Source organism: Gallus gallus, chromosome 7 (genome assembly GCF_016699485.2).
Source record: "Gallus gallus isolate bGalGal1 chromosome 7, bGalGal1.mat.broiler.GRCg7b, whole genome shotgun sequence".
In the NCBI taxonomy this organism is placed as follows: Eukaryota; Metazoa; Chordata; class Aves; order Galliformes; family Phasianidae; genus Gallus; species Gallus gallus.
In genome coordinates this window covers 24,003,680-24,022,593 of record NC_052538.1, presented here as the reverse complement: position 1 = coordinate 24,022,593, position 18,914 = coordinate 24,003,680, and the positions used below count along the sequence as shown (strand labels likewise).

The 18,914-nt window shown below is 38.3% G+C and overlaps 1 long non-coding RNA gene across 9 annotated transcripts in view; it reads right to left on the bottom strand.

Annotated features, from left to right (window-relative positions):
- The window catches only part of LOC101751087, a 395,657-nt gene that overhangs the window by 53,688 nt on the left and 323,055 nt on the right, over window positions 1–18,914 (bottom strand). For 5 of the 9 annotated variants that reach the window (XR_005861466.2, XR_006939822.1, XR_005861470.2 and 2 more), the window contains exons 7-9: window positions 8,883–8,996; window positions 8,046–8,196; window positions 3,811–3,997 (exon numbers count right to left, since the gene is read on the bottom strand). This is a non-coding gene — a long non-coding RNA (uncharacterized LOC101751087). Of the gene's footprint in view, window positions 1–3,810; window positions 3,998–8,045; window positions 8,197–8,882; window positions 8,997–18,683; window positions 18,815–18,914 lie in introns of all 9 variants that reach the window. The other 4 variants (XR_006939824.1, XR_006939825.1, XR_006939823.1 and 1 more) reach the window with 2 other exon arrangements.

Below are 18,914 nucleotides of genomic sequence, written 5' to 3'. Positions count from 1 at the left end.
GCAGGAGACTCCTGAGAAGGGGCCCCTGGTGGGGGTGGTAGCAAAAGTTCTACCCACATCATACCGTTGCAGCACACAAGAGCAGGATTTATTACACTACAGAATCCAGGAACGGCACTGCATATTCTCAAGCGCCATCTACCGGTATTTTACCTGAGAACTGCTCGTATGCATACAATCACCCTTTATTTTGAATTAAGCCCTACATAAGGAAAAGACAAGGGTGTGAGTGACATGCCAAAAGATCCACAGTTACGTGGGAGGGAAGAGATGCACTGCTTTAGCACTGCATGTTGGGAAAGGCATTCAACCTGCACCTGGTCACCTCAACACATCAGACATACGCAAAGATTTAGACTGTATGTCCGTCAGTGTCGTTCTCGCTCACCTTTGAAGCTTCTGCACTCACTGGATAACACCTATGGCATTCACCAATTAGGGTGAGTTTTTACTCGTTTTTCTTTCATTCCTATGAGTTTCAACTACACAGCCACATACAAAAAAGTATGCGGGATCCTTCCTCCCCTCACCCCCTCTTCCAATGATTAAAGGCTGCTGCTAGAACCGTCTCCGGGAAAAGCTTCAGTCAGCTTATCATTAGATGAGCTCAGATAATTTAATCAGAACATCCAAATCCATGTAAAACCAGACTTCATTCTTTTTTTTTTTTCTGCTTCTGGAACAGTTTTGCTTCAATTTCTTTGCCCATGGAAGGAAAAGTCGTCAAATGTTACATATGTATTCAGTAAATCAAGACCTCCTCGATCATATAACTAAAGCCCCAGAGCCTGCGAGTTTTTCTACAAAACCACCCTAAATGCTGAATTTCTCTGATCCCAGTGAAGCAAAATATCTTTGCTGGCTGACTGGAGCTGTCTACCATTTCCATCAGCAAAACTAATTACTAAAAACCATTTCCTTTTTATTTTCTCTCCTGATTATCTTCCCTCCCATCCTTTTAAAAAACAGTTTTATGAAAGCACTTTTTGTTTCTCTTCTGTCAAAACTTCATTGAATTTCAGGTACATCTGCCAATTTTTTTTGCTAAGATAAGGATAAATGCTTACTAGGAAATGCATAATGTAAAAGACGTTTTCAAGGCACCTTTGAATATTCTCAATTCTGAAAAAAATCCTTGAAGTTACAGTCCCAGTTCTCTCACTTAGGGACTTCCCTGTCCTGAAGTGGCTAAAACACTAAAATATCCAGAGCCTCATTCTCTCAGAAATCATTATGATAACACATTCCTAAATTTGAGAGACTGCTTTGCAGCGGAAATCATTTTTACATATTTCTGAAGTGTGCAGAGCATGTAAGTAGTGTTGACTGCCATTACAAATTGTTAATAGCCCTTAGTAGGTGAGCAACGTTCAATGTTTCATACATCCACATTTCCCACAATGATAAGATTGCCTGGGAGAACCACAGACTTTCATCTCCCCTCAGTCATAATAGATTTGGAAAACAGGTTAATATAGAAAGGCATAAATCTCTGCTCAACAGTCAAAATCTCTGCAAGCTCTGTCTGTGCAATATGGATTGAAGTGAACCTTTGTATGTTCCCAAACAGCAAGTTAAATCCTTATTAAGGAATGCAGTGGTTTTCAAACCATTTTAAAGAAATTGGGACTTGAAATAAAATTCAGTAGTGACTACCACTGAATTATTTGGTATAAATGTCCAAACTTCGGTGAGATTTTGGTGTAGAAATCTTTCTCTACCCAAAAAGTCAAATAACTGTACAACAGTCTGCACGAGTCTCAAAAGATGATTTGGTATCAGTAATAGTCCTTCTCAATAACAAATTGTTGTCATTTCCCATGAATGGAAAGAATAAATCACAAAGAGAAGTGGTTCCTGAATCCATTATTCAGGACAATCTCCCTACTGAGGGGAAAGACTCCGGAGCAAGTCATTGCTGAAGTTTTAGCAATAGACCTCTACCACGGTCCTACATGCTTTGTCACTTGTGAGAAATTACAGCTCTTGCTAAGATGTGGCACTTCAGCTCTTGCTTCTTGAAATTAATGAAACTGCCTCCTTTTATCGAAGGCTCAGTAGAGAGAGCAGTGTTGGCCTATGGCTAACAAACTTTCTACTTTAGGACAGGCTGCACTGTTGCCCAGGCTTATCAGAGGGATTGCATCTTTCTGCAGACAAATTAGACTTTATGGCTTTTGGTTTGGTCTTTGTAAAGCATTCAGTGGCTGTACAGACTTGATATAGCTTTCTGGGGCAGCGGATTGGGTTTACATTGTGAGAGTCAGGGATGATTACAGAGACCCTAATCTTATATTGCAGTACAATACAATAAATTCCTATTTCAAAGGATGCTTTCATAATATGGTTTTACTACTCAAATTGCCTGTTTTCTGATCTAAGCCCCAAATAAAACTAATTGTCACAGCAATCCTCATATCCTGGTTCCCTCCTCATATAATAGTCATAATAAAAATGAACTTTTAGTATTAAAAATCTAGTTGCATTTTCCTTCATGTCAGAGGTTAGTGAGATGGTCATAAAAGAGTTGGGTGAAGGTTAATTTTCTTCTCCTGTTTACTGGCTAATCTTAAAATCCAGGACATTAGAGGAAGTAAAGAGCAATTTCAAACGCAGTCATTTTGCTGAGAGCTCCAAGGATGCTTCTTTGTTATTACTCTTATTGCAATTGTTAATGCTTTCCCCCCTATGGATATGTAGAGCATAGAAATTGTTGTGGCCAATGTAGACTGATAACAACACATTTGTGCACCAAAGGTCAGTTAAGATTTTAAAAGCTACTGATTTTTTAAGTGTTTGAAGGAAGACAGAATGAAACTGTTGAGCCTTATAGACTTCATTTTAATCTCACCTAAAAATACAAGAGGTAAGTAGGGACCTTTGTAAGTCATCAGGGACTTTCTTTCTCAAGAACACTCTTGAGTGTTCTTTCTCAGCTGATTACTAGGGCATGCTTCACCTAAAGTAATCAATACATTATATTCCCAGCAGAAATTGTACCAGGAAGTAGTCAAATACGCTTAAAGAATGGTCAACACCTGAGGTAAACGTCTCTGGGTTCCTCTGAGATCTGATTGTCTTCAATACCAGTAATACAGCAGTTGTATGCAAAGCAAGCCTGTCCTCTGTGCCTACAGCCATACTCCTTCTCATGCTCTTAAAACCACCACATTCTCCTCACAGAGGACGCCACTCTCAAACAGCTTCAGCAAAGGCCAAACATAACATTGAGAACACATGAAATTTTTTCATATGAATTTGGAAGAACTGTATTGCCATTCATTACCTATCTCCTGTACATGCAAGCATCTTTTGCTGCCTTATGAAAATTTTGCAGAATGCAAACACTCAGGCATCTCAGGGTCAGTATCTGTACAGCTGAACCCAACCCATTTAACAGTTTCTGATAGCAGGGAACACTGCAGTTGACATTTGGGACATTCAAAGAGCTGTTTGGGCATGATATATCACAGTGTGTAAGGAGCAGAGGCTCAACAGCACTGTAAGCTTTCTGGATGCTACACAAGCTGCAAGCCTAAGAGCGGCCATGTCTCTTATACAGTGCACCTGTAACAACCCTAAAGCAGCCACAGTTCAGTGTATTGCAGCAATTCCTACTGGCACACAACAAAGAGCTCTCCCAAAAGCCATGCCTTACTGGGCTGCTTGGCATCAGTCCCATGACTTTTCCATCAGTTAAAATGGTTGTGGTTAGCTGCACTGCTGGCTGGGATGTGCTTGGCCTCTGTGCTTTCTCTCCAAGTTTCACAGCTCTCAGACACTGCACCACAAAGAACATCATTCACTTACCTCTTATCTTAGAGTCAGGCTGGACGAGGTCCCAAACACTCTCATCGAGCTGTAGGTGTCCCTGTTCATGGCAGGCGGCTGGACCAGATGACCTTTAATGGTCCCTTCCAACTCAAATGATTCTGGGATTAGCACAGGAATACGTACCACAGTTTTATGTGCCGTGCTGGCCATTCCCTAAAAGCAACTATGGAGCAGGTGAAATCTGTAAATTCTTGCCCTCACTCATGATATTTTGTTCACACACTTTGTCAGATCCTGCCTATGTGCCAGTTCTATGGCTATGAAGTCCCCTTTTACAATTCCCAGCAATGCTTGACTAATGTTCCTGCCCATTAACCCCCGTAAGCCTTAATGAGCTTAACTTCTATTTGCCCTTACTCATTTAATCCATAGACTATCACTAGTTTTTACAACAGTATGGTTTTTACTTTATTTTTTTTAATTAGCAGTAGCTAATGAAAGAATAAATGCTGGATTAAAAAACAAAAACAGAAAAAAACCCAGAAAGTAAATGGATGGAACTGCTGTACCGTACGAAGTTACTAGAAATAGAAAAAACTTTTACAACATCCTTTTAAAAAGCAGCACTTTCAAAAGCTGTATAAATATACCTGCATGTGTATACATATACTTACACCAGAGAACATAATTCATCCACCTTTGTCAACTGGGCAGGGGAGGAATGCTATCATCCCTGTACAACACATTCATCACCTTCATCCCAGGTGCCCACGAGAGTTTTATGAACACAAATGTTGTGCAGGAGTTATTTCAACCACTGCTGAGATGAATGCAGCCACCTCTCAGCAGCAGCAAAAGAATCACCCAATAGCATATAGTAAATATTTGTAGGGACACATGAACAATAACAAAAGTACAACAGAGTATAGTAGCTACGTGTAGGAGGACAGGACCATCTCAGCATCTACGTCCACACTGTGCTAAGATCTGTGGCCAGGAAGCATTTGAGGATGTCTACAGGAGCCAGTACACAGATAGAGAAATACTTGGTTTTTTTTTAACGAGTGTACAGGAACTGTTGAGTCACAGCCTGAACCACTGATTGAGCACATGGGGAAAGGACCAGATCAGCCCTGGAAGTACAGGTGAAGGCAATTCAACTGTGCGACTGGAAGGGATGGAGCCTGGCTGCACCTCTCTTAGACCCCATTTAAGGGCTGACTGCCACTAAGGAAGGATCTCCAGAAAGAGATCCCTCCCAAGTGGAGCTTTCCTCTGCAAACTTAGAATCTTCTGATATAGGCAAGCAATCTTCTTCCCCTCCTTTACAGCACCTTTCTATTGTACCAATTTTTCCATTGTTACACCTCTGGTGAAACACCTTTTCCCATCGTATTGATCTGCCCAATTGCTACAACAAGTGACCTTTTTTGTGATGTTGACTATAGAGCTCAGTTCAATTGCCTCTTGTATACGGCAATCTCAAACCACAGCTGAATGTTCCCAGCATTAGGGTATTTCCTTAGCTGTGCTGCCAGAGTTAGGATTCTTGTTGATGACAAAAATTACTTTATAATTTGAATATTATTTTTCTTAATTGCTATAAATGTCACTGCAGTTAATAGACGACATTCAGACTCTCAAAATTATTTAAAAGTCTAATGCCAATTTAGTTCCTTAATCCTCACTGGTTTCACTGGGAATTAGAGAGTAAAATACCTTTAAGAAGCTGGGCTCTACTCCCTGTCAGAAAATTAACATATGCCCTCAAGAAAGATTATAAATTATTTGATATGAGATATGCCAAAGTCAACAGCTTTATATTTTATAAATGGAGGATTTGTTTCAACAGCTTGAAACCTTTTAAAGCAAGACACAGTTTCTGAAGACATGATCTCATTATTCCTTAGCCAGCTTCAGAGAATGTTATATACATGCACGCAGTCACAGACACTTTATCTATTTATCTGCATACGTATATAGATGTAGAAACAGGCTATCAACGCCATTTTGGATTTTAAGAAAATTTGAAAAAGGAATGTGTCCAACTCAATAGACCATGTCTCCAACTCTTATTTTGCTTAATACTTCTCTAGATGGAACATTATGTTTAACATTAAGTCCAGCTCCTGTACAAAATTACTGCAGGTCAGAGTAACTCAGGTTGTACTGAATACATCTAAAGCTAATTGATTTGATGCAGGAGACCAAAACATCTCAATTCAATGTGACTACAGAAAAAAAACATACCCCCCAGAAGCACCAGGTTAGGCCAAGAAATAAGACAATGTGCTTTTTTTCCCCCTCTATTTTTGTTCAGAAATTTTCAGTTTTCTGCAACTCTGTTTCCAAAAGAAAAAGAAAGAAAAAGATTACCAGAAACCCTAAAATCTGGCAGACGCTGGGTGTGAGCAGCAGTCGGACTGAGGTCTTTTTGTGCACATAATAACCAAGTGTTCCAATTACAAAGCTCCTCAAGTTTTAAAAGCAGCTAAGTATCTACTTCTGAGCTGCTGGAAAATAAACCTGCGTGAAATGCAAGTGGAAAAATTGCCTGCAGTGTGTTAATTCAAGCAAAGGGAACAGACTCCCTAGTGGGGGATCACAGCCCCTTGTTGCTGAATTTTAAAAGTGGAGCACTTAGAATAATTTAGGGTATTGAGTTATTTCTTTCTGTGGTCAGATTAGCAGGTTTTCTAATGATCGTTCCTCCAGTGGATTTGAAGCCCCAAAGTCTCAGGGAGTAGAAGAGACTTGACAAAGATAATTGATAGGAAACATCAAAGGAAACTCAGGCATCTCAACATCCAGGCCTCGTCATAGTTTCTGACCTTTGCTGACTGTGATAGGGAACATTTAAAAAAAAGTAATAAATCAGTGCTTACAAAAGCAGACTCAAGCAGAGTCAGTAAAGCTTCCAGGAACAACTATCTAATAGAAAAAGCAGCACAGTTGCCACTTTTGCACTAAGGGCTGAGGAGTTTTTCCTGGTGTTTTGTTCTCCTCCATCTTTCCCATTTGACTCATATTCCCTTCTTATCTTTCCTGAAGTTGCCTTTCCAGTGCTGTCAGCAGAAGCAATGGCTCGCTCTGATCCTTGCCTTCTGAAGATGTCCACACACACCAGTCAGTGAGGTTCAAGCTCAGCAAACTTAAGGTTTTGTCCAGCAGAGGGTTACAGAGCCACAGCATCGTAGCCAGTCTTCAAAACACAAAATGACTGAACTCATGCTACAGCATGAAGCATGTCTAAATGTCATCTCCTGCTGGTGAGCCCCTTCTAGGAAGATATTTACTGGAAAAAGAACCAGTGAACAAGAAGTCTTTCTGTTCATAAAAATCCTCATTCTCTTTATTTGGGGAAAAATCTCTGGTATGCAAGAATGGCGTATGAAGGAAACAGGAGAAAACATGGGGCATGATACTGGATAATCAACATAATAGCTAATTTACCTGTGTGAGGTTGGAATATTCTGGGTAATGGCACCACAGACTAATTTTGATTATTGAAAATAACACTAAAGATGCAGGCATCCACCAGTAGAAGACAGCAGCTGAACATTAAAAAGCATAATTTCAAGTTAACTACAAAGATAACTACTGACCTATTAGAATTTGGAGAGTATGTTTATGTTATTCAATTGCCTGACTTTCCTGAGGAGTACATATTTTCCCAATCTCAGCTAGAGTTCATATGAACTCTATTGCCTACCAACTAATTTACTGATATGGAGCTTTCGAGTGTTTAATTGGAAATATCTTCTCCTCTGCTGTCACTCTATTACACTGATACAGAAACTTCGTACCAAATGCTTTCCATGAAAACAATTTCTAAATCAAATTATTTTTAATGCTCTGAGTTTTTTGCACATGAATAAGTACCTCAATTGAGATGTATAAAACCAATTAGACCCCCATTTATCTCTGCTAAGCAACTTGGTTCCACTAATTTCTTTGGTCACCGTGTTTCACTTTGGAGCTCACTCTGTTCTTACATTCTGATGATTGAATTACTCAACGTTTATTTTAGAATGCATTTATTTATTGGTGGCCTTTACAAACAATTTCTTTTTTATGTAATTCTGAAAGCCCTGCAGTATTATTGCATGAAACTACCATAAAGAAAATGCATTAGTTACTTTTACATGCTTGCATAATTCAAAAATTTGAAGCAATAAACAGTTAGTAATTGTCAGAAAGAAGAAATGTACTTAATTGTTTCCCATTATCATAGTAAAGCTTCCTTTCTGTAAAACATTTAAACATAATACCTGGTTGTTTGGCAGCTCTTTATTTCTTTTCCTCCAGTCTCAGAAGAATCAAGGTGATCACATTAAAATTTTATTTCATGTCCACAATGCACTCTCTTAAACTTCTGTGTCCTTTTACGTCATCTGGGTACATGCTGCAATGACTCCTGCTCTGTGCCAGACAGAAGAGTGTGTTTTTCTTTAGGTAGCCTTTTTTTTTATAATAATACATATCTCAAAGGAAGGAATTTGTCCTTCCAAAGCTGTGCCAGTTGTGTGACGATATTCAGTTTAAAATCTTAAAAAGAAGTGGCATCATACAGCTATAGCCAGATGCTGAAAAGTGATCTAGTCTTCAGGACAAAATGTAATTATATCACGACTACTGGATGTTTTCTGAGCCTATCATACCCATTTTCTGCAATGTAAGGGAGTCTGTTCCATATGATTTGCAAGTTTTGTTGTTACAACTTTTCATAATGTCGTAAGGAATTGCATTTTAAGCCTGTTATTTCTCAAGCTATTTTTCTAGGAATATGAAAAGTGTTATTTCTTTTTACACACACACGCATATATACACAGTTTGGAAGCATTCTATTTTACATCTATATAACATGTGCATATATTATACATAACATTTTATTTACTCCGAGTTCTTTTTAATTCCTCCTCCTGCCTTTTTCATTGACCAGTGTTATTCATTATCACTTGAACCATGAACAATCAGTAACAAAATGTGTATTAGTAGTTTTTATGAATTATAATTCAGCTGTGGAGAATTCAAAATATCTATGCATCATGAATTCATACCTCATTTATTTAAAACAAAGATGCCCCAATGGACATTTAATTTGTTACCTTAATCTTGCAGGTCAGTTGTTCTTAGCTTCTTGTCTCAACCTGAATATCACATTCAGCTGGTGAGCAGGTTACAAAGATATCTAATCTTGTTGATCTCATGGTACGGTGGGCCTGATGATGAAGCATGAAAAAGATAAAAAAACATCAGGAGGAACATTAATCTCATCTTAATTTTCCAGTCAGTATTTTCCAGATGTCCTAAAGAACATGAATATTTGATAACACATTGTGAATCACCATTACTGAAGTACAGAACACACATCTTCTCCATTGTTTGTTTAAGAAAATAATAATTAAAAAAATAAAAGGAGCTCTTCTACATGCTGAGAAAGCAATAATACAGAAGTAAATACAGTCACTGACCCCTGGGCTTGCAGGAATGTCTCACCTTCTCCAACTTCAAAAACATGCAGTAATACCAGGCCTCAATTTATTTTGATTCTTGCAATATTTCTAAGAACTCAACTTGCAGAATTGTATTTTTTTCTTTCTGAAATAATGTAATTGGACATTAAGGTTGTTTGTTTTGTTTAACTTTATCAGTGAAAAACTGAAAAGACTTGGAAAAAAATGCTTTGTTGTTGTGGTGCTAGGTTTTTGGTTGGTTGGTTGGTTGATTTTTGGTATTTTTTAAGTCTCAGATTCTCATCACTTCCCTAGATCTTGTATTTTGTAAATTCCACGGTCTGAGGCAGTTCTTTGAAATGTTTGTCTGGGAGGATCCCATTGGTTATCTCTCTGCTTTGTGTGCACCCAAGTATTGGTTGATTAACTAAAGCCTTGATTAACCAAAGTGGGGGACCTCACCACCTTGGGCATCACCCTCCAGGTTTACTTCAAAATCCCACCTCACATGACTGGAAAATGTGCACATAAAACATACAGATGTGGAATTTATACCTTTATGTGATTATTAAATGCATCTTAACCCCCTCATTGTGATAAATCAGGTCTCTAACACGATCTAGTTTTTAGTGGTGGTAGATGTGGTGGTGGGTTGTTTTTTTGTTTTTTCCTGTGAGTTGGAGATTTTTAAAAAATATACAGCAAACTTTATTTCTTCTCCCATTTCTTTTCTTTTACCATTCTGTACTATCTCATAATGTTAACAAATCTTGGTTACACAGGTCTTAATAATAACTGTTATCAAAACTACTAGAAAGTGACTTGCTTTCTGTAGCTCTATGCCTCTGTTAATTTGTTTTTATGTGTTACACAGAACTATATTCCAGGGGAAAAAATATTTTTTTCAGTTGTGTTATTGGTTAACATTCATAAATGCGAGTACTATTGCTTTTGACTGAGATCAGTGAAAATTCCCACAGGAAGGTATTCAGCCAATTTTCCACCTCCAGTCTATTTCATCTGTTAATCTCAAATGAAATAGAGCCACTTTTTTGGAAACATTGGCAATCCTCATAGATTTGATATCAGAATTGCTTGGAAGTGTCAACTAGGGAAAAAAAAAATCCTGTTCCATTGGTACACAGACAAACAGAAACACGTCAGATCATCAGAAAACAAGAATCATGGGATTACTGCAGCTTAAGCTTGTGCTTTTCCCTGACAAAATCTCCTTAGCCATTCATAAAATGGGAAACTGTTAAACTGAAAGAGGGTAGATTTAGACTAGATATTAGAAAGAAATTCTTTACATTGAATGGTGAGACACCGAACAGGTTTTCCAGAGAGGTTTTGGATGCCCCTCCCTGGAAGCATTCGAGGCCAGGCTGGATGGGGCTTTGAGCAACCTGGCCTAGTGGGAGGTGTCCCTGCCTGAAGCAGGGGGTTGGAACTAGGCGATCTTAAGGGTCCCTTCAAACCCAAACCATTCTATCATTCTAAGAAGATCAAACTGAACTCTGCTACCCTTGATGGACAAACTTTCAGAAAAATGTACAATTAATTTACCTTAGTTCCCATGGAATCTGTCTATTCTGTCTCATCTTACATTTAAAAAGTAAGATATTTTGTGTCAGAAGAGCATTATTTCTGTTTGGATAGCAAGCAACTCAGGAGGGCCCAGATCCATCAACAGAATTGCTATTTCTATGGTAGTACCGTTTTTTGTTTGTTTATTCACTTTGGGCTTAATACATCCTAAGGTTCAGGAGCACTATGCTACTTAGTATGCTAATAATAATAATTAATATTATCATTATAAAATAATTATTTTCAAAACAATAGTAATCATATGCTGTTTGAGATTACAGGGTCTTCGGGCAGGGATCTGTCCTTTAGTAAATACACATAGCAAAAAGGACCCTGGATCATGGTAAGAGAACTTCCTAGTGTAGCAAACACATATACGTATATATATTTTTGTTCTAGGGACATCAGGATCTACAATAGTTGTAGACTAGAAACAAATCCCTTTCTTAGAACCTCCTGATGTCATCTTTTAAAGGGAGAGGAACCACCTTTGTGAAGTCACTACTAGTAAATTACAAAAGAAATGAACCAGAGAAGTACAGCTGCATTTGAAGCCAGAATCATATATTACTACAGTATTTTTGTTGTGGTTCTGTAATAAGGGAAAGTTTATCTTGGAGCCATGCAGAGAATAGCAAATTTACTATAACTGCCACAGACAAGTGGGCATGAAAAATGATCAGTTCCTAAAAGCTTTTAAAGCAGCAATGTTTGTCCTTCTCAGCTTTATGAAGGTCATAAGTCTCTCTGGTATGATCTAAGAAATGCTATAACAAGGTTCACTTAAATGCAGCTGTGTCCTGAATCTGTGCTCAGAGAGACAAAATTCCTTTACAGAAATAGACACTCAACTTTTATCTCTGGGAGACAATATTCTGCAGTGGACTTATTCAGAGATGCTGCCAACTTCAGAACACAGGCCAGTGGCAGAATGATATATAGGACTTTTTCTGCCAGAAAAGCACTGTCCAAAACTAACATCATCTTTATTTACTATTTGCTTGGCTTAGACATTACTTTGGCTTCAATTGCGATAGTGTATACACAGACAGACACAAATACATATGTATATTTTTATAGATAGGTACATATACACACATACTATACATATGCAGACATATATATATACATGATTGACTTTACACGTTATCTAGGACACTGTGCAGTATGGCACAAACAGTGGACTGGTCAGGGATGTGCAACCCCCAGTGCAAAGAAACAACCGAGCTAAAGTTCACTTTTCTTTCAGGGAACTCACCTGCAGGAGGTCTTCCCTGACATAACTAAGTCCAAAGTTAGCGTTGACCTTACTGTCCTAGACGCAACCTGAGCAGAAGGAAGAACTGAGGCTCCATCCAGACACCTCTTCTACTCAGTTTCATGACATGGGAAACTGGCAGCTCTATGGGTGCCCACGCATTATTGCTCACTGTATCTTCAGAGATGTACAGCAAGACTTCAGCAAAGCCTACTGAAAGAACTTTCCAACTGATAGGAGAGACTTTCTCTGCTGGGTTCCTCCCTGTATCCTCTGTGAAGCAGTGGAGCAGATATCATGTATAGTGACTGATGTTCAATGCCATTAGTTATGGTCTGTGGAATAACTCCTTGCAATGTTATTCCAAAGGAATGGCTGGCAGCAAATAATTCACAACTGCTGGAACTCATAACAGCCAGAATAACATCACCCTGAACATCAGAATGGTCTTCGGTTATAGAACTGTTGTTATTTTGCCTCAAGCTACTTTTGGAATCAATTCCAGAAATAATCCCCTTTAGGAAGGGGACCTCAGCTTGCTTTCTTCTCTGTGTGATCCCAAAAAAAGTGGCCTCCTTTCTGGTGAATATCTCTCTGAACTCTTCTTCAAAATGCTCAATTATAGAAAACTCACAATCTTTCTAAGTAAAGACTGTAGGGTACTGCCAGTGTCAGCACTCCTTATCCTATTATTCTAACTGTGTGTGTTGCAGTCAATATGAGGTGAAATTCAGAAAGTGGCTTTATCCAGCTGACTTCTTGAACTCAGAAGAAACAAATATGTACGTCACATTAGATAAAAAAGAAAACAAGTAGGAACATCTTCTCTATCTACTTCTTCAATAGCAGTTTATCATCAGTAAATTCATGAGGACTTTATAAAGAACTGTTCTATAATTCCTTAATAGATGTGGCAAACGGGGCAACGTGCAAAGTAATTTGCAAAATTCTCCCATTAAGTTACTTGGAGGGGAAAGAGAAGGGGATAGGTATGTTTGACTAAACACTATCCGCTCTTATATTTCATTCTTTTGAGGCTGTTTTGAAAATAGTGTCCCAAATGACCGAGGGAAGGTGAATTACAGTCATCTAAGGTAAAGAATATAATCCACAGAACATGGATCTCAAGATATACCTTTCCATCAACTTTAATGGGTGTTAGATGAGATCCAGAAGCTTTAAAGTGAGTATTTATAGTGCTGTTAGTACCTTGGAATAAAAAAACTATTTACTCAATCATGAATAATTATATGAGCTCAACCTTTCAAAATATGAAAAACATCTCTTTTTATCACCTACCACATTTACGGTAATACTTATGGAGTTGGGAAGTACATTATGTAGTCCCAAACCAAAGTTTCATGATTAACCTTTCAAAAGAGCCGTGTAAGAAGAAGCAATTTATGGTGATCTCCTGCATCCGAATAGCTTGAGATACAAAAATCCAGGTTAACTCATCAATGCCAAAGGAGCAACTATTTTTTATGCTTTGCCTCTACTTTAAAGGTACAGTGATATCACCACAGAGTAACTGCAAGAAGGAATGGATTCAAAGGATACTTCACCTTCAGAGAGTGATATGAAGGAAATCATCATCACGCTGTCTCTAAGAAGACAGACTTTTACAATTTTAGACTTAGGCAAAGTAGGGACTGTGAGCAAATGGTGTCACTTCAAGAAAGCAGATCAAAACTTCTTTATATTCCACGATGATACTTGGATATCTGAATTAAGTTTAGGACTTCCAGGTATAATACACTATATAAACACAACTTATATATAAACATAATGAAGATCAGCTTTAAGGTCTTATTTACAGTCCCATGTCTGACTGTTCCCCATTTTGTCTCGTCAGTAGTTTTGCTCACAATGATGCATCACCCCCAAATGTAGAGCCTGATCTTCCAATTCCATGCCTGATAAACTGGCCAAGAACCTGACCAAGGTTATTTTTCTGTAGTATTCTTATTTATTGAAGAATGGAGATAACAAGCAGATAAAGCGTTCCTCAAGTCCACATTTCACGTACTTCCCCTTCCTTCCCCTATTTCCTGGTAGTAACAACAAATAGTAGGGCATGGTGAACCAAGGGAAAAGCCTAGTGTGGAGTACTGTGAGAGTGAAGATCTTCGATGCGTTGTCAGAGAACAGCTGAACTCTCCTAAACCTTCATCCTTCAATCCCTGCTCACACAATGAGGAGCATAATTGTAATGGTTGCTGCGGGGTTAAAAGACTTAAATTAAGAATAAAAGACTTATCTCAAAGACCAGGCTGGAAAACCACCTCAAATCAAACACAGGATTTATACACATTGTAACCCACTTTTGCCTCCTCTTCCTTTTTTTCTTTATTCTTTTTTTTTTTCTTTTTTCTTTTTCAAATTCACACTCTATATCAAAGGTATAAGACTCAGCTGGAACCTGCAACCGAATCCAAAACACAATAACAGTCACAGTTAGCTTGGGGGAAGTGTGAGAAACAAGAACAAAATCACACTTTCTGACAAGTATGGATTCACAAATCAATGGAGGCAGGAAAGAAAGCAGCACCAGGCTCGCTTTGGAAGTCTGTGCTGCAGTTTGACAACAGGGAGGCTGCCTCATCACTTAGCCATTCCCCCAGCTATAATAAACTTTGAAGGACTGCAGAATCACTAGGTATGTCAAATACTACAGCTACATTTCAAAAAACAAACAAACAAAAACCTGAAACTGTGAACAGCAAATCCACAAGCCAAAAATAACAGCTTTCTAGTTTCAGATTCAATATAAATGAGGGCAGGTTTCTGTTGGGTCATCCTCAGGACTTGAGGGGAGGATCAGCTTGAAAACTTGCTTTGGAGAACACAACAACATGAAGTACAGCTAAGCTATGAAAAAAAAGGGCTGAAAAAATATACATCATTCATCTGCTGGCTCTTAATACCATTTCTGAGCATATCTGAAATTCCGTTTGCCACTGAATGCAGCAAGAGCTTTCAATGGCTCTCTCATGGAGCCAGGATCTCAAGAATATTAAGAATATGTAAAAAATACATTCATAAAACTGCTAATATATTTTTGATACTAACAAACTAATACATTGTTAATACCACTCCTAATCTTCCCTTGGAAGTCTTCAAAAAATGAGTAGATGTGGTAATGAGGGACATGGTTTAGTGGGCATGGTGATGATGGGTTGATAATTGGACTAGATGATCTTAGTAGCCTTTCTAACCTTAACGATTCTATGATTCTAGTGGCAATGCAGCTGCTACTGTGTAAACGTGGACCTGTCAGTCAGTAAAGTAAAACCAAGACATCTCAGTATATTTCAGGATAAGGGAAAAATACAGTCTTTTAAAATATAATTTGCAATTACACTGTTAAAAGTTTTTTAGCAAAATATGAAGGCTCATTTTAAGACTGCAGGGACTGTTTGGGGTCACAGCCATAGTTTCGGAGTACTTATTCAGAGGGACAAGGTCTCATATCTGATAGAACTTCAGTAAACATTTGGGCGCTTCACACATATCAATTCATTTCAAAAGAACAAACCAAAGAGAATGGAAGAGGCAAATTGAGTAAACTCACATCAGTTCAGCTATACTAACATCCTGATTTTATCATTGGGAAATTATATGAAGTTTGACGATTAAGTCATAACTGAAGTAAGCATCAAATGTAAGTGCTTGGAAACATTTCAGTATGAGACAAAAATACTATACTAAGCCATGAAGCGTATTTAGAAGAGAATTGCAAACATATCTTATGGTTGGGTTTTTTTCTTGACGTGTTCAGGTGTTAATATAAAGATATAAGTATTATGAGCACTTCTTTCTTTCCCTAAACACAAGAGCAATAAACAATAATCTCTACAAAGTACTCCCCAAACCTCCTAGAGATGAACAAATCTACAATTACAAGAACAGTAATAATAAAGAATCAAAGAAATTCTGCAGCTCTCTTGAGGTCAGAGAAGTCAGGCAGTAAACAGCAATCTACTCTTATAAAAGGAGTATTAAGAAAAGAAAGATAGCTCAATATGTGCCTAATTTATACCACTCACAAGCCAGCGCGTGTTCATTCTTGCACACCTATATACAAGCACATAGATATATTAAGTATTGCTTGGAAGAATAAAAAAGAAAAATAACTAGTTCTTTCCCTGTAACTCTTCCTTTCCTGTTGTTGAGATAAACAAGAACCTGTGCCAAAACTGAGATTTTGGAGCTCTCTACAATCAGCTCTGAAGCAGTTGCTTGCAGGCAAAAGAGCCCATTGTGTGACCTCGCCAAGGATTATCGTGGTATGGGGATAAAGAAAAACACTGACACAAGAAAAACGTGCATTTATTTGCTTTAGAGCTCACATAGCAGTTTACAGCAGCAGAAGGCCAAATGCATAAAATTCAAGGCACTGCTTCTGTGCTTGATGAAATGAAAATTTCATGTCAGATAAATGCTCAAGTAAGCCAGCTTGGTTTTATTTCTATTTTCTAGAGCATCCAGCAAGAGATGGCTGGTGCCACCAGTGCAAGTTGCCACCAAAAATCAGCACATTAGGAAAGAAACCACGGTACCTAAGCTATTTCCTTGGATTGGAACAGGGAATGTCAGAATTTCCTATTCTGGATAATCACTGTGGAGACGATGAATAAGTCAGATTGTAACTGAAGTTCATGTTGGAATTGTACCACCTTTATCCTGTTAAGAATCCCTCTTTTCTAGCTTTTTCCCCACCCCCCATTTTCCTCAGGCTATTTGATACACATCCAAAGGTGCAGCTTTACTGGCTAAGAAGGGAAGACACTCAACTTCTGGTAGAGATTCCTGAAACCAAGAGTAAGTGCTTTGTGTTTGGTAGGAAGATATTAGCCTTAACCATTTCAGAAAACTTTTGCATCCCAGAATCTGCTTCTGGAAAAGGTTTGCAGTATATTATAATTAACTGCTTTGTGGTTTTGTATATTTATCCAAGAAGTAAACATGGGAAGATGGTTAACTCTCACACTTGTTTCAGTTGATCAGAAAACCCCTTTCATCTCTTAGACATACTCTAAATGCTTTTAGCATTAACAAACAGTTGGAGTAGACACTTTGCTGAAAACCTATCACCTGCTTCTTGCCACACTTTTTGCCTCAGTGATAAATACAAATTAGCACCCAGTCACATACAAAGCTTTACTAATGATTTTGACATGTCATATAGTGTAGCTCATTTTACCTACATAAATCTACCATTTGAGCGTGAAAAGAAATTACTTCTTTCTTCCTATTCTGTTCTGGCTCACATACGTTATATAATATTTTGCTGAAATCTGGCTAATTTGAAAGGATAGAGTAGATAAACTCCAGAATGGCCTCAAGACCAGACACGTTACATCCTACACACTGAGCTATTGCCAGTGTTCATAGTCGAACCCCTCTGGGCTACCTAGTAGTTAGCAGCGATTTTAGCATCCCACATCTGTTCCTTTTTTTTTCCTCACCATGTTCCCTGTGAGATAAATTGTGTTGTTCAGTTAAAAAAACAAAAGGAAAACTAAACTATTCCGACAGGAATCCAAACTAGATCTTTTAAACTCTGTTGAACTATTTGGAGGGAGTTCTAGTCTTTTGTCCCTCTAAGGCTCAGAAACCACCATTCAATTTCCATTATAAGTGTATCTATACGTAGTTTATGCCCATTTAAAAAAATATTAACATTGCCTGCCTTTCTGTTGATTTCTGCATTTTTTTTTCCCCCCCAAGGTAAATAAATAAAGCATGTTCTGTAAGGAAGTATGGAAATATCCATCACCTTTTTCTGTTGTTCCTAGTGTCAGGGAACCAAACACCTTCAACTATGATGCCTTTAGCAGAGTTTAAGTTTGCAGAGCCAGTGTACTCCGTCAGCTGTACCCATGCTGCTGGACACAACTGAGCGAGTTGTACAACCACTGCTAGACAGAATCGAGCCAGCAAGCAGACTGGTCTCACTTTTGGGATGCTCCCACACTGAATTGGAGCCACCATGTGCACAATGGGGCTAAGAGTAGCCTGGGAGTAAGGCACAGCATTAGCTAACATGTCTGTATGCACCTTATCTAGAAGAGGAATTGAATAAACAGCTTGAACTATTAGTGGAAACCCTCAGCAGAACAAACCAGCATCCCTTCTACAACACTGGGCTATAACTATAAAGGCTAATGTCTGTTTTATAATCCACCATCATAAATGGTTCATGATGGAACTTCAAGCTCTTTTTTTTTTTTTCCATGATCTTGTGTGTATGTGTGTTAAAACCAAATAAAACCTGGAGTCATGTCTAACAGTAACATTACAGAAACAAAGAAATCAAAATTGAGTGAGACACAGCATAGTCAAAACGTCCCTACTTCACACGTGCCCAGAGATTAGGCTGCTCTTCACAGTGTGATGGAATGAAAGTTAGTGCAGTACCATCCAGATCTCAGCTCTACAGAAGGTATGTGCATGCCCTTGAGTAAATGGCCCATACCCAAAACAGGGACTGAAGTACCTAAATATCAAAGAAGACTGCAGGCCTTGGAAACTTAAGTGTCTGTGAGGATATGTCTAAATTCTCTAAATTCTGTTAAGAATAAGGTGAATTGATTTTTTCTTACCCTTTTCCATTGCTTTCTTATCTTCTCGTACCCTATCATCTGTAGGACCAGGACTTTCCCCTCCTGTATGCACATGGAGTCTCACACGAGGGAAGAATTTGACCTTCACTTCTCAAAGCCTGTAGACATCACTTGAACGAAATCAGTATCATTAATGTATTACTGAGGAATGTGGGACTCTGACAGCACACTGTGATTCACAACAGCTTGCATCTTTCTCCACACTAATAG